This window comes from Phascolarctos cinereus, unplaced genomic scaffold (assembly GCF_003287225.1).
Source record: "Phascolarctos cinereus isolate Bilbo 61053 unplaced genomic scaffold, phaCin_HiC Scaffold_1;HRSCAF=81, whole genome shotgun sequence".
Classification (NCBI taxonomy): Eukaryota; Metazoa; Chordata; class Mammalia; order Diprotodontia; family Phascolarctidae; genus Phascolarctos; species Phascolarctos cinereus.
In genome coordinates, this window is record NW_027555514.1 from 294045420 (window position 1) to 294060286 (window position 14867).

The window sequence follows — 14867 nt, forward strand, 5'->3', positions numbered from 1 at the left end:
CCTCGATAACTCCCAGTGCTAGAGAATCACTCAGAGAGGTGAGGAGTTGGTGCCGATGGAGACTCTGGGTGTGTCAAGCCCAGCTAAATCTGAGTCTGTGTTGGGACTTGCCCTGTAAGTTTCCAAATGCTGACGCCAAGGCCAAAGGTAATTTGCTGATTCAGTGTTTGAGGGAAAGGAGGAGGAAAGGGCCCAAGCTCAAGAATGGGTTCAATATTTTCCCAGGGAAAGGATAAGACCTGGGCTGAGAGGGATGGCCTTGGAAAGGTCCTGGGCCAGGCAGCCCATGGTGGTCAGGTGCAGAATTCCACCTGGAAGGCCAGCCTCCTCATTGGCAGAAGGGAAAACTGAGGCAGAGCACTCATAATTGGCAGAACTAGGATCTGAAACTAAAGCCCAGAGCATTCATTCATTCATTTATCCATTCAACAAGCATTTACTAAATACCTCTTATACTCTAGGCACTGTAGACTTAAAGTCAGATGAAACCATCTCTGCACTCTGGAAGCTTACATTCTACTGGGAGAGTGAGGAATAATGTGTCAGGACAACATCCTTTCAAAGGAATCTGGGCAGAGGGGGCCCTAGCAGGGTGCTGAGGGGAAGGATCAGGAAAGGCCTAGTACGAGCTGGTGAAGAAAGCCAAGGATTCTAGGGGCCCATGGGAGAAGAAGGGACTCTTCTAGGGAGAGGGGCAGTTGGGAGGTGCCATGCATGAGCACTTAATCAGCCATTTTGGCTGCACTAGATCATAGATGGTGTCTGGGACTCCTGGGACAATGAACCTGGAAAGGGATATTTGGGAGGCAGGTTGTGAAGGGCAAGGAGTATCAGATCAAAGATTATCGTGTCCTTAAGGCAGTAGGGGACCCCCCCCATCCTCGCTCCTCCTTCTTTGGTCAGACCACTGAGGCTTCTCTCACAACAGCACTGTGGGAGCTGCTCCCATCCCAGGAGACTGAGGCCCAGAGGGAAGGGCCCAGGCTGTCGCCGGCAGAGCCATGTCAGACAATGCCAGCTTGGACATGCCTTCTTCCACTCTTCTCCCTGGCCCTCACTTTTCCTCAGTGAAATGAGGTGGTTGATTTGGTTGATGATCTCTGAGGCCCTCCCATCCTCTGAGGAGCTCTGGCCAGTTGGGGTGGGAGGTGAAGATCACCCCCGGAAAAGGAGCTCAGGTCAAGAGAAAGCAGAGAAAGTAAAATGCTTTGTGAATGTGAAGGTCCCACGGCTCAATGATAGTTTCTCTGCTGCGTCTGGATGTATGTAGCCATCTTTCTTCTTGTCCTTTGTCTATCCAAATGCTCCTGTCGATGGATAATTCTTAAATTCACATACACACTCGTGGATTTTTTTTAATCTTCAAAGAAACAATGGGAAGATTTATTAGGAGTGATATCAGCCAGCAGGTCCAAAATGCAAGGTGTCTGGCTCCTGGCTGAAAGGGTTTTGTTGGCTATTGGGGAACAGAAGGGAGAAGAGTACCTTTTGGTCACAGGGCAGGGTTTGCAAACACCCTTCTCCACCCATCGGCCAAACTTCCCAATTTATTGGGCAAAAATCCGGGTTGTGGTAGCTGTTTCTGTACCACCAGACCTCTGGTGTATCTCTTTCTTTGCTATACAGAACATTTACAGTGTGCATAGGTACTTATGCCTGTGCTTATATATGTATACTGGGATCCACAATGTTGTATGCTGAGAGTGGGCTTTAAAGGCAATGACAAACCTTAGAACTCAGAGCCCAGTCATTATCAGGCTGCTTCTTCTGTAATCACCAAGTTTGCTCTTTCTAAACAGGACAGAAGTGAAATGCTCTGAACCCAATGGATGTGTTGGGTTCCTGGGCAATAGCCAGGCCAGTGAAAGTCTCCTTCCCTTCAGTGTTGGGAAGATCATAGAAGGATTCCTATGTCGCATTTGGTCAACTGAGATGGGAAAAAAAGTGTTTTGCATTCTATTCTGTTCTTTTAAAATTTTCTATTTTTTTTGTCATTTACTATTTGTAATTAATTTTTATAATTTTATTTTCTATTTATTTTAATTTTTATCATTGAGTATTTGTAATTTATTTTTATTATTTTATTTTCTACTTGTCTTTCATTTTTATAATTCACTGTTTATTAATTTATTTTTATAATTTTATTTTCTACTTATCTTTCATTTTTATCATTCACTATTTATTAATTTGTAATTTATTTTTATAATTTTATTTTCTACTTATCTTTCATTTTTATCATTCACTATTTATTATTTATTTGTAATTTATTATTTTTTTTTGAGGTGGGAGTACTATTGATTACTTCTGGTTGTAGGCCTTTCAGATTTCTCACCCAAACATTTCCTATTGATTCAGTAGGAAAAGAAATTGGAAATTCCTGCCACCTTCTCTTTCCCCCCACCCCCACTTTGGTCAGTTTTGTGATAATGGCCACTGGTGGAATTGAGCCAGTCTTCAAAGCTCCTTCCAGGGTTGGGGGTGTGGGCTGAGAGTCCTCCCCGCTCTGGGAGCAGTGAGTCTGGGCTTGGCCTCCATCTTTCTGCTGGTGCACTCTCTGGAGAATTAGGCTCTGAGCTCGTAGGATGAGTTATTTCCATCGGACACTTTGTTTAGACACATGTACAACTTTCTTTTACTGTAAGCAAATTCCAAACTGTCCATCTCCTGGTGAGCAGTTCAAGAGCTTCTTCATTCAACACATTTCTCATGGGTTCAATGCCACTTCCCAGGGTTGCAGGCCAGAGGCTTGTCTTCATCCCAAGAGGAGGCTTCGGGAGACTGACCCAGGTGTTACAGAACTGTATGATTTGGGAAAACCCAGGCTGCAACGAGCCAAACACAGACCATGTTCCACAATCCATTCCCAAACTTTTTCGAAACAAGCCCATGCGCAGCAGTCTGGACTCAGAGAGTCCTCGGGAAGCATGTGGTGGTCCATTCAGAGTACCCAAAGAGAGCACCCCCAGCCCTCTGATTGTTTGCTGGGGGAATGGGGCCGACCAGGAGGAAGGAAGTCTTGCTATGGGTGGGACAGAGCAGCGAGCAGACCTTAGGGTGGTGTCAATGAGCACTGGGGGCAGGAAAACACCCTTTCCTCCCCTCCCCTTGTCCCACGGACAATACTTGTGGCTTGTGGCCCAGATGCACGGAGTGATGAAGAGAGTTTGTAAGGCTAACCCCAACAAGCTAGACTTGGGGACCAGCTGGGAAGCAGTAACCTCCAGCCACGGGGCCTGGACAGCTGGGAGTTAGTCTCCACTTAAACTCGTTACAAGACTCGTTACCGCCCCTTATATGGGGGCAGAGAGACAACCACTCGGGGATCACCGTAGCACAGGGTTGTTAGCCTGGGGCTTGTGAGTTTGCTTTTTACAATTTTTTCTTGATAACTCCACTTGAGTGGAATATGCTTCCTTTGGCATCATTTAACGACATGCTCTGAGAAGCCTTAGGTTTCAGCTGGCTGCCACAAAGGTCAAGTACTAGGTTCAGAAGCCTCTCTGTGGAGGATTGCCCTGCTCACCCTGAACAGCGAAGCTTCCTTCCTAAGGGCGGAGCTTTCCAAGGTACTCTTTGTCTTGGGGGCGGGCAGGGTTTTGAAAAGGTGCGCGTTTCTAATATTTAGAACCAGGTCTTTGTGTCCCCAGCTTGGGCAGTGCACACAGTAGGTGCTGGATAAATGCTTACTGATTTTTTGATTGATAGAGATGGACCTTAAACGGAGGCGAAAAGTACAACGCTTCTGTCCGAGCGCAGGGGTTTCCGAGAGAGTTGTCTGGAATTGGGTCAGATGAATCTGTGGAAAGAAGGCTGAAGCTGGAGGCTGGGGCTGCAATATGAGATCCCGGTTTTGCCACTTACTAGCTGTGAAGCTCAGAGCCTCAGTTTCTTCTTCTGAAAAACAAGGGGGTTGTACTCGCCGTTACAGAGGGAGGATCCTGTGAAGGTTTCGAACGGCCCCTTCTGGCCTAATACTGTCCCCTCCCCACCTCCCCTTCCCTCCCTTCGCTTCCTCGTGCCCATACCCAGGATGGAAATAATGCCCGTGGCCTCGGAGAGGGCCCTAGATCCCGCTAGTCCAGGGGATCTTAACCTGGATTCCCCGACCTTGCTATTTTACTCGGTTGATGACAGAATTTCCACGGAATCGGGCTGCTTTGCTTTGGGTTTTCGTGGCTTCACCAGAAGGCGGCCCTCCAAAGGGCTCACTAGCACCGACCAGCCCAAAACCTCCTCCCTCCCCGACCCCACCCATCCTCCTTCCCAACCCCTGGCCCAGAGGCTGCCCCTCTCTCCTCCCCCCGGGGCGCTAGGACAGGCCAGAGGCGGCCGCACCAGGTTTTGGAGTTAGAAGGAGGCCTTGGCCTTCGGCTAGACTGACCCCTGAACTCCGCGGCCGTCTCCGCGGCCACCCTGACATGCTGCGTGATGTCGCCATCGGTTAGGCGCCAGGGCCTGAGCTCCGGCTCTAGGCCGGGCCCCTTCCCACTGTGCCACCGATGGGGAGGTAGAGGCAGGCAGACCAAGGAAGCAGAGACGAGGACGGGGGGCGGGTGCAGCCTGGAGAGCGAGGAATTTGGGGCCAGAGGTGCGGGGCCGCTCGGGACCCTGCCGCGTCCTCCCTCCCTCCCCCCTGCCCCGTGCCTGGCCCGGGGCCGCCTCCCTCCCTCCCAAGGGGCCTGACCCCTCTAATCCTCTTTAGTGCCCAGCTGGGTGAGCTTTACTTAGGCAAAGTAAACAGCGGCCAGGAACAAAGGGCCGGCGGCCGCGGCCGCGTCCCACTCTGACCCCAGGGTCGCGCCCTTTGTTCCAGCCTCAATGGCAAAGGCTCACCCAGGAGCCTGGGCTAATTCCGGCACGTGCGGCGGCCCCGGGCAGGCGGCAAGCGGCCGCAGCGGCAAGCAACGGGGCTGAGGCAGGGAGGCCAGGGGCCTGAGCCCGGGCATCCCGGGCCTGAGGATGGATGCCCGCCTGCTCTCGGCCACCCCCAGGCGCTGCTCGCTCTCCCTCTTGGGAGACAGCCGCAGTGAAGTAAGTGAGTGTGTGTGTGTGTGTGTGTGTATGTGTGTGTGTGTGTGTGTATGTGTGTATGTGTGTATGTGTGTGTGTGTGTGTGTGTTTTGTGTATTACAGCACTGCTGATGGGAGATAAAGGCCTCATTTGCAGCCTTAGCTACTTTCCAGGCACCTTTAAAGCCTCCCTGCCCCCGGAGGCCTTTCCTCATCTCATCCTCTTCGCCAGCCCGCCCAACTTCTTGGTGGTGACTGGGTTTGATACTTACACATCTGGGGTCGTTTTTCCTCCAGATAAAAGTCAGCTTGGAGGGCAATGTCTGTTCCCAGTCTGTCAGCATCCTTAGAGCCTAACACATTGCCTGGCACAGAGGGATACCGACTGGACCTGGCATTTCATTGCTGGGGAAATTTCAATCCATCCTCCAATGCAGATCAGCACCTCCCCTGCAGCTTAGACTTAGCTGCCTGGGGCCCTGAGCAGTTAGGTGACTTGCCCAGAGTTACAAAGCCACTTGGTATTTGAATCCAAATATTCTGAGCTTCAACGCAGGTTCACTACACACTGCCCCGCCCCCCTTCTCAACTGGTAGATAGTAAGGCTCTTAGTAAATACTTTTTGGATGTACAAAATGAATGAAACTAAAGGGGATGAGCTGGGCATAGAGCTTCAATCCATCAATCAACATTGATGAAGCACCTATGTGCCAGGCTTGGTGCTAAGCACTGGGGATACAAAAAGAGGCCATCTAGTCCTACCCCCACTTTGCAGGTGAGGAAACTAAGGCCCAGAGAGGTTCCCAAGGCCACACAAGGAGTCAGCAGCAGAGCAAGGCTTTCCACCCCTGATCCTCTGACTCTCTGTGCATGGGGCAACATTGCCTTATCAGGTCCCTTTTAGTATTTTGATCAATTGTCCAATGACATCATCTCAATAAATATGGCAACATGGACAATTTTACCTTATAAACATGTGACCAAAGGCAGAGATATAATACCTAGCACGGCACTCTAATAGGTGAATTTTAAGTGGCTTTCAAACTTGCATAGTGCAACTCCCTCATTTTACAGAAAAGGAAACTGAGGTCAATCGAGGGGACATGGCTTGCACTGGACCACAGATCTGCTTGAAGGTACTTTCAGGTATTGATCCCAAGACTTCTGACTCAGTGGCAGGCCTTTCCCATCACTCAGAGCTGTTCAGTCAAATTGAGGTGATCAGTATTTCAAAAGGAGATGGTGGTTGCATATTTAGAAAAGATAGACACCTGGGGCCAAACAGGAAGAAACCAATCCTATTTCTCCAAGATTCTCCCCCAGCTGCCTGCACATGTCTTGCCTATCACACAGGTCTATTACCTAACTGGAGACTGGAAATGAGGATGGTATTTTAAAACAATGTTTTCCAAATATTTTAGGTATTTATTGCAGCCAAAGGGTTTGATGGCCATTATCCACAGCACTCTGGCATGTAAACTTCATTTAGGGAAGGTATACAAAGCACATAAAAAAAATTTATCATATTTTCCCCCTTTACTCATCCATAAGTGGTCTCTCATTGCATTACCCTATATTCCTCTGGGAAATCTGTACAGTGGAAAAGATGGTTCAGGAGAGTAGAGCAAGTTGGGAATAAAGAAGAAATTCCATTTTGATACATTTTGAAAATGGAATGGACTGTTTTGCAAGATAGTGAGATGCCTGCCACCAGAAGCATTCAAGGAGGGAGTTGGGCAACCACTGTCAGGAGAGAGGAGGCTTGTCAAAATAGTAGACTTCTCAGACTGTTGTTCAGTGAATCTGTGAAATGGTTATGCTATCTTTGGAGCTTCTTTCCTATCTATGAAAGAAAGAAAAAGGAAGGAAGGAAAAAAGAAAGAAAGAGAAAGAAGGAAGAAGAAATAAAAAAGAAAGAGGAAGGAAGACAGAAAGGAGGAAGGAAGGAAAGAAAGAAAAAGAAAGAAAGAAAGAAAGAAAGAAAGAAAGAAAGAAAGAAAGAAAGAAAGAAAGAAAGAAGCAGGCTTTTCTAGACTTTGGGTTTTCTCCCCAGATAATGAGAACATTGCAGGGATGGTGATAAGAGATTAACGGATGCAACATTTCATTCCAAAAGGAAACACCCAGGGTGTCTGAATTCACAAACTGAATCATCTATCGGGAAAGGTTGTCCTGGCTGGTGTCCAGAGACAGGGCAAAGCAGTGTAAAGAGCCGAGTTCAGAGGCATGGTTCCCAGCACAGAGGAGGTGCTTATTAAATTGTTGACTTGATCCTCTCTGACTCAGTTGCTTCCTGCTTGAGTGGCAAGTAAGTCCCTTCCCCTCCTTAGGGCCTCAGTTTCCCCCTTTTCGAAACGAAGATGCCCTAGTGGACAACCCTACTGAAGGTGAAGGAGTGTCAGGATGAGTCCTTCTGGGCCTGCAGTCTGTGTCTGCTTCTGTTCTCCCTGTAAGAAAGAACTGAGCAAAGAAAGGGACCTCCCTCCCCACTCCCCCCAACCAAAGAGGATCCATAGATTTCTTCCTATTTCCTTCGAGATGTCCAGTCACTCTCCCTTGTCAGGGCTCACTTAGTCCCTAGGCATTCCTGACATCCCCACTCTTTCTTCTGGTAATGTTATTTCAGGCTCCAGAGCCTTCTCTCTCCGGATGTGCCGGGCCCCAGAAGCCTCCTTCTGTCTAATGCCTTTTGTGGGTGTGGGGTCGCTAAAGGTTCTGGGATGAGGTTTTTAGATCCTCTCTGGCCAGGTTTCCCACTTCCTTTTTCCATTTACTCTTTCAACCAGATCCAGAGCCAGCACTTAGAGGGTTAAAAGTCCTGAGCAAAGATCCCTGGAGGCTATGGGAGATTCCAACCATGAGAAACACCTGCTGATGGCAGGACATGCTCTCATCTCTGCAGCCCTTCCTTCTGACCCCACTGTTCAGCTGAGGAAACTGAGGCTCACAGGGGTGAAAGAACTTGCTGGAAGACCCACAGCTTGTTAACTCAGTTCCAAGAGCACAGGATCATAGGACTGTGAGCTGGAAGGGGCTTTGGAGATGATTACCCATCTCCATTTTATAGTGTGAAAACTGAGGCCCATAGAAGGTACTGACTTGCCTGGAGTCACGCTGGTAGTCAGTGGCAGGCAGGCCGGTGCTTTGTTTTCAAACCCAACACTCTTTCTGCTATGGTGTGCAGCTGCTCCCAGGATGTCAGCAACAGGGGGGTGGGTGGGAGGTCTCTGGTGCCCTGGCACAGCCTGATGGAGAGGGTAACATTTCTCAAAGGGTTGGCAGCAAAGGAGTTAACATGATTCCATTTGGAGAACCACATGAGTCTTGTGACGGCATGATGCTGTGGCCAATACCTGTCCTAATTCTGGCGCCCATCCTTCTACCCAGCTCGAGTCTCTTCTGTTTTATTCTGAATGTATGGCAGGCAGCCTCTGCCCATTCCAATGAGGTCATTGTGGCAGGGCTGCTTTCTGGCTATGCAAAAATCCAAAGAAAATGAAAAAGGACTCTCTCTCTCTCTCTCTCTCTCTCTCTCTCTCTCTCTCTCTCTCCTTCTCTCTTTCTCCTCATTCCCCCTCCCTTCCCTTCTCTCCTTCCTTTTCTCTCTCTTTCCCCCTTCTCTCTCCCTCCTTCTCTCTCTCTCCCTCTCTCCTCCTCTCCCCTTCCCTCCCTCCCTCCCTTCTTCTTTATCTTTCCCCCTGTCTCTCCCTCTCCCTCCCTCCCTGTCTCTGTCTCTCTCTTCCCCCACCCCAGCACATGGTCTATACTTGCACATGCAATGATTATAACCTGAAAAAAAATCTTCTCAAATCAAAATACTCATTAAATTGCAGTAAGATAAAATTCTACTCATAAAGCAAAAATTAGTCATCATTTATGATAGGGCGTAAGAATAGCTAGGACATATTGCTACTGGAGAGTTTGCAAAAGAAATCAGTTATACTATATAATGGGTGAAAAGACCAGTGGGCTGCAAGCTCAGGACATGAGGGTTTGATTTCCAAGCCTGCCAATAGCTTCTTGTGTGACCCTGGGCCAATCGCTTTCCCTCTCTGGGACTCTCTTCTATAAACCACGGGGCTGTACTAGCTGTTCTCTAAAGTTCCTTCCAGATCTGACATTTTAGGTTTGATATTGGAAGGTCTCTCCTAGCCCGAACAGTCTGTGTTCTAAGGGTCCTTCCAAGCTCTGACACTCTTAAGGGTCCTTGTAATCCTAACAAGAACTGAACTGTCCATAGAGTATTCTGGTATGTACACCCCAAACTGGAGGTTTGAGCTATCTCAGCCATGGAGAGTTTATCAGTGCCCTTTTGAGAAGGAAAAATAAAGGAAGAAAAAAAGAAAAATCTATATAACTTTATTATATATTTAAAGGGAACAGTAAGCTGTAGATTTGTAGTTTCCTGTGCAATCATCTTTTTTATTATATTGTTTATACTGTTATGGAAATAACAGTATATTATTATATATTTCTTATACTGTTATTATACTATTATGGGAATGCTTATTTTGTTCCACAAATTAAAAATAAAGTGAGAAATTTTTAAAAACATGAACATATCTAATGACTAATGGCAAGGAGGAGAAAGAAAGAGAAAGAGGGGAGGGAGAGAGAGAGAAAGGGAAAGAAAGAGAGGAAGAGGAGGAGAAGGAAGAGAAGAAGAAAGAGAGAGGAGACAGACAGACAGAGACAGAGAGACATACAGAGAGAGAGAGAGAGAGAGAGAGAGAGAGAGAGAGAGAGAGAGAGAGAAAGGAATCTGCAGGATTGTGTTTCAGTTTAATGCTGATGAACCAGCTAGACATATCATGCTACGTGACCCTGTGTTACTATGGCTGAGATGGAGTTGGTGGTGGCTATGGTCATGTTGGCTTGTGTGTGGACCTGGAATGCTCAGTTTTGATTCATGGCACAGAAACTGCTTTGAAATCAGAAGTCATCTGACTTGTAATTCGGTTTTGGGTGTGGAGCACTTGGGGAGAAAGATTGTCTCCAGATGAACCCTCCCTCTTCCCTCCTTTCCTTTTCCTTTCCCCTCCCCCATCTGCCAGAGTTTTCCTTCACAGTCTCCTCGAGACCTCTCAGTGTTCTCGCTGCATCCAGATACTATAAAGCTAACTGGGCTCTGTCTTTTGAGATGGGACTTTTGAGACTTCAGTTCTGAGTTCTGTTATATTAAATATAACAAATCACCATTCTGGGGTGGAAAGAGAGATGAATGGGTTTAGTCAGAAGATGGATTCAAATCCTTGTTTTCTTTCTAGCCATGTCACCTTAGGGAAGTTAAGCTCTGCAAGTTAACCTCAGTTTCCCTACCTGTAAAAGGCAAGGTGAAAGGAGAAGAGCTGAGCCCAAGGCCCACCCCAGTCAGTGATTCAAATCCAAGATCCTGGTCCCTTGTAGCTCTGGCCTTCCTCCACCTTTATGCACGAGATGGCCTCGAACTGTCTGGTGCTGCCCACAGTTTCAGTTAGGAAAGCCTTCCTTCCGATGAGGTGGGGAGATTGCAGTGGCCCACACCTCAGTGTAAGAGCCATGCTCATTTTTGTTTTTCAATCTCATTGAAATCTCTTGGGGTTATTTGAGGGACCCTGGGAGATAATGGGGGCCTTGGTCTCCTCAGAGTGAAAAGACTGGATTCAGTGACCTCATAGGATGGTTCCAGCTCAGACATCCCCTGTTCCAAAGGACTTCTCGCCTCTGCTAGACTTTGCTTCTAGGATCTCCCAGTTTCTTCTCAGGATTCTGAGCTCTAGCGTTCCAGGGGCAGAAGCACTTCTGGAAGGGCTCGTTTGGCTTGTCGGGAGCCCTACGTCCTTCTTTCTGAGACCCAGCCTTCCAATGATTCTGTGTGCACCCTAGCTGTACACATGTGGTCTCCATTGGAATGCCCAGCCTGGAGAGCAGCCGGGGCTGGTATCACTGTTTTTCTCTGCCTCCCTAGTGCCTGGCCCAGCAGCTGCTACCCGGGAGTCACTATATGCTTGTTTATTAATAGATTTGGCTCCTCATTGTCCTTTTCAAAGAATTCTGTGTTCCTGTAGGCATTTTTAAGTGATTGTGGATTTGGGCGTTGGAGGAAGGTGACTACATCTCCCATCAGTTTTCTCTGTGCACCCAGAAAGATAGTTGAAGGCCTTTCCCCTAAATGTGTCTTTGTGGAGTGGTCCAACTTCACAGAGTCGGACTGTCCACCAAAGGTACATATACTATCTATATCACTTAATCCTTTCTGGACATGGGGCAGGAGCCACCCTGGGTCTGTAGCTCAGGCCTGTGTTGAAATCCCACAAGGAGAAAAAAGATCTTTCTGCAAGAGCCACACCTCAGTGGAGTGGAGGTGGAGGTGAAGGGAGGAAAGCTGAACCCAAGGCCGGATCAGATCCAAGATCCTGTTTGTTAGAAGTGATTACTGAGAACTGAACTCTCGAGTCGGTGAGAAAGCCTAGCCAGGGGCTTCTGGTCATTTCTTAAACAATAAATGTTCCAGAGTTGAATCCTGTAAAAATCCAGTAGATTCTTGGTTTTGTCCATAAGAAATGGGAAATTTCTTCCTGGTTCTGAATCTGCATTAAGTCATTGCTTCTTTTTGGAGGGAAAATGATTCTTTTTTGTTCTTTCTATTCTTTTAAATAATTGTAAGTCTGTCAATGAAAAATACATATAACATGTTCCTCAGTCCTCACCACTCCCTCTGTCTCTCTGATAAGTAGGTTATTTTTCACCCTTAAATATCTGCAAGCCTCAAACCACTGCTGCAAGGCCTTTTAACTAGCTTTTAGGCCTGGGAAGGAGTAAGTCTCACCATTTTCTTAGATTTCGAGTCTGGTATATTTCCCAGCAGACCAAACCAAGGGCCAGAATGTTAGCGAGTGCAAGCCTGAAAACGGACCAGGCAGTTGCAGCAGCCTTTGCAGCTGCTAGCCTGGGAATTTGTATTTCCCTATTTTTCTAGAAGTATAGCAAAGTTGAGGCCGGAAGTGGTGTGTGTGTGTGTGTGTGTGTGTGTGTGTGTGTGTGTTTATATACGTGTGTGTTTACACGTGTGTGTGTTTGAGTCTGTGGTGTGTATGTGTCTGTATGTGTCTGTAGTGTGTCTCTGTGTGTGTTGTGGTGTGTATGTGTGAGTATGTGTTAGCAGATGTGCATATGAACCTATGTACCATGGGAGAGAGGAGGCTTTTCTCTGCACTTATATATCCAGGATGGTGTTCCTGAAATAGAATGTTCCTAAATGCCTGTCTTTGATGCCATCGGGGTTCGCCTCCCTACTGCACCCCCCCCCCCGGGAGGCTTTGCCCTCCAAGCAGCTAAGCTTTCACTAATTGCTCTCTGGAAGAATTCTCTGGGACGCTTCCTCTGGGGAAGTCTCCGCCCGCCGGCTCGCCCGCAGCCGCTGTCCTGGGCAGATGCAGCACGGACCTCGACCGTCTCTGACTCGAGTTGTTCTGTCCGGTTCTTGGTCTATACAAAAGGACGTGTGCTTTATCAGTATAATTAATAGACTCCCAGCTGAAATAACGCAGCTCCGGGCCTGGTTCCTGATGCATGTAAGGAAAGCCTTGTACCTTGGATGACGGTACTGACTGTGGATGAATACATTAACATTTCCCCGGCCAGGATGCGTGGAGGTGAGACCCACAGGCAGAAGGCGATACTTCCCAAAGTTTCTATTTCAATGCATTGTTCCACTGGGCTTTAGTCCAGAGCAAGACAGGGTCAGGCCTGAGCCGACAGATTTCAGGGAAATAAGTTCCTTTGAAAAAATCTAAGATGTTATATTAGTCTACGGCAACTCCCCCTTCCCCCCAGTAAAGCCCTCCTCCCTGCCTGGAGACACATTTTGCTAGTGATTTTTCCCAAGACCGACATGATTTCTCCTTTCAAACTATCTAATATCTCACCTTTTGTTTTCACTCAGAAAGGACACCAGAAATAGTTAAATACCTGAAATCACTATTGACTGACTATAAGTATAAGCACTGCCAGAAATCAGAGAGAAAAAATAGCCATTTCTACTGGGAGACGCCATTTTAATGAATCTGAGAGAGAGCATCAGATAGGAGCAAGAGAAAATCTGTCAGTTTTTGGGAAGGCAAGATGACAGTTCTGAAGTACAGTGGGTGACATCCCTTCTCCCAAACCCCAGAAAAAAATCAGGAAAAACAGGGCTTGGCCCAAAATAGCTGCGTCTCTTTGAAGGCTCGGCTGCAATTTGAAACTGCTATCTTCTGTGCTCATGCAGACCCGAGGAAAAATGTGCTTTCTAGCCTCCCATGGACAAGGAAAATACAGCCATCTCATTTCTCTCTCTATCTCTATTGATATCTATTTATTCCATATGCCCACACACATACACACATGGGCACAAATGCCTTATTCTTTTGGTGTATATTTACACTACTTAGAAAAAAATAAAAATGAAGTTTTAGCTGGTTTCTAAGTTATATTTCCTTTTAAACTATAATATATTGTACTCACATGTAGCATATGCTAAAATAGAAATATATCTATATTAGTAACACATAATAAAAAAGATACATGTAGCAGATAATGGAGAGATATGTAAGAGATGTACATACATGGACCGCATAATGAAAGATGTGTGTATAATATAATGAAAAAATAAGAAACACAGATGTACCATATAATGAAAACATATATATATATATATATATATATATATATATATATATATATATACACACTCTTACATAGCCTATGGTAAAAAGGATAAATAAGATGCACATACATACATTTGTAGGATATAAATATACATATTGTGTTTATATACATATATAGACACACAATAGATACTTACAATGTAGCATATAATAGATAGCTAAGATACATATACACATAAGTAGGATATAATGAAAAAATATATACACAAATGTAAATTATAATAATAAGATATATGACACACAGCATAAAATTGAGATAAAGACGATAGACACAGAATAAAATTTTTTAAAAATCTGCATATGTAGGCTTTGCTGACACCGTACACAACATAAGTGTACACGTATGGATTATAATAAATATATGTGATAAATGCTCCCAAGGAATATAAAATACGGAGTTAGAGAAGATATATCTATGTCTATACAAATACATAGGCATGTGTGATAGAGTGAAAAGATACACATTCTATGCACATGTTTTGCAGAATGAAGACATGGGATACACATGTAATGTATAATGAAGACACATAATGCCCACACTTACAGGTAGGATGGAGTGAAGAGATACATGGAAAATACACGCACACATGTGACATATAATGAAGAGGGAAGCTGAAATTTTGTCTTTGATTTCAGATCATCCTTTGCCCACTAGAAGTTTCTAATCTGGACTTTTATTTTTCCAATGTGGAGCTGGCAGCCACCAGTCACGAGACAAAAGAACCATCAGTCCCAGACCTGAGTGTGTTTTAGAACGCTCTGTAAATTGACATGTTTTTGATCATGAAAGAAGCAATGTCATGTTTTTGCTGCCACTATTTCTTATGAGGATTTTTGCGGGCAGAGGAGGGGGCTGCTCACTGGACCCAGCTCCTGAGCTCTCCTTCTCCCTCTCAGATCCACTTGTCTGCTTGCCAGGGTACATATTTGTGTCACTACCACTTAAATGCCAAGTTTGCTACAAACCATTATTGCTAAAAATGGAGTGGATGAAACAAATGCTTAGGAGAAATGCTTCATTGTGTTTTCAAGGAAAAAACGGTCCCACGTTTATGGAGCCTTTTTGCAATCTGAGACACTTTAAAATTCTAAGTTGTTTTTGCTGCTTTGCTGGGTGTGTGCTTTGGTTTTACCTTCTTTCCACATTTTTTTTTAATACATGTATATCCA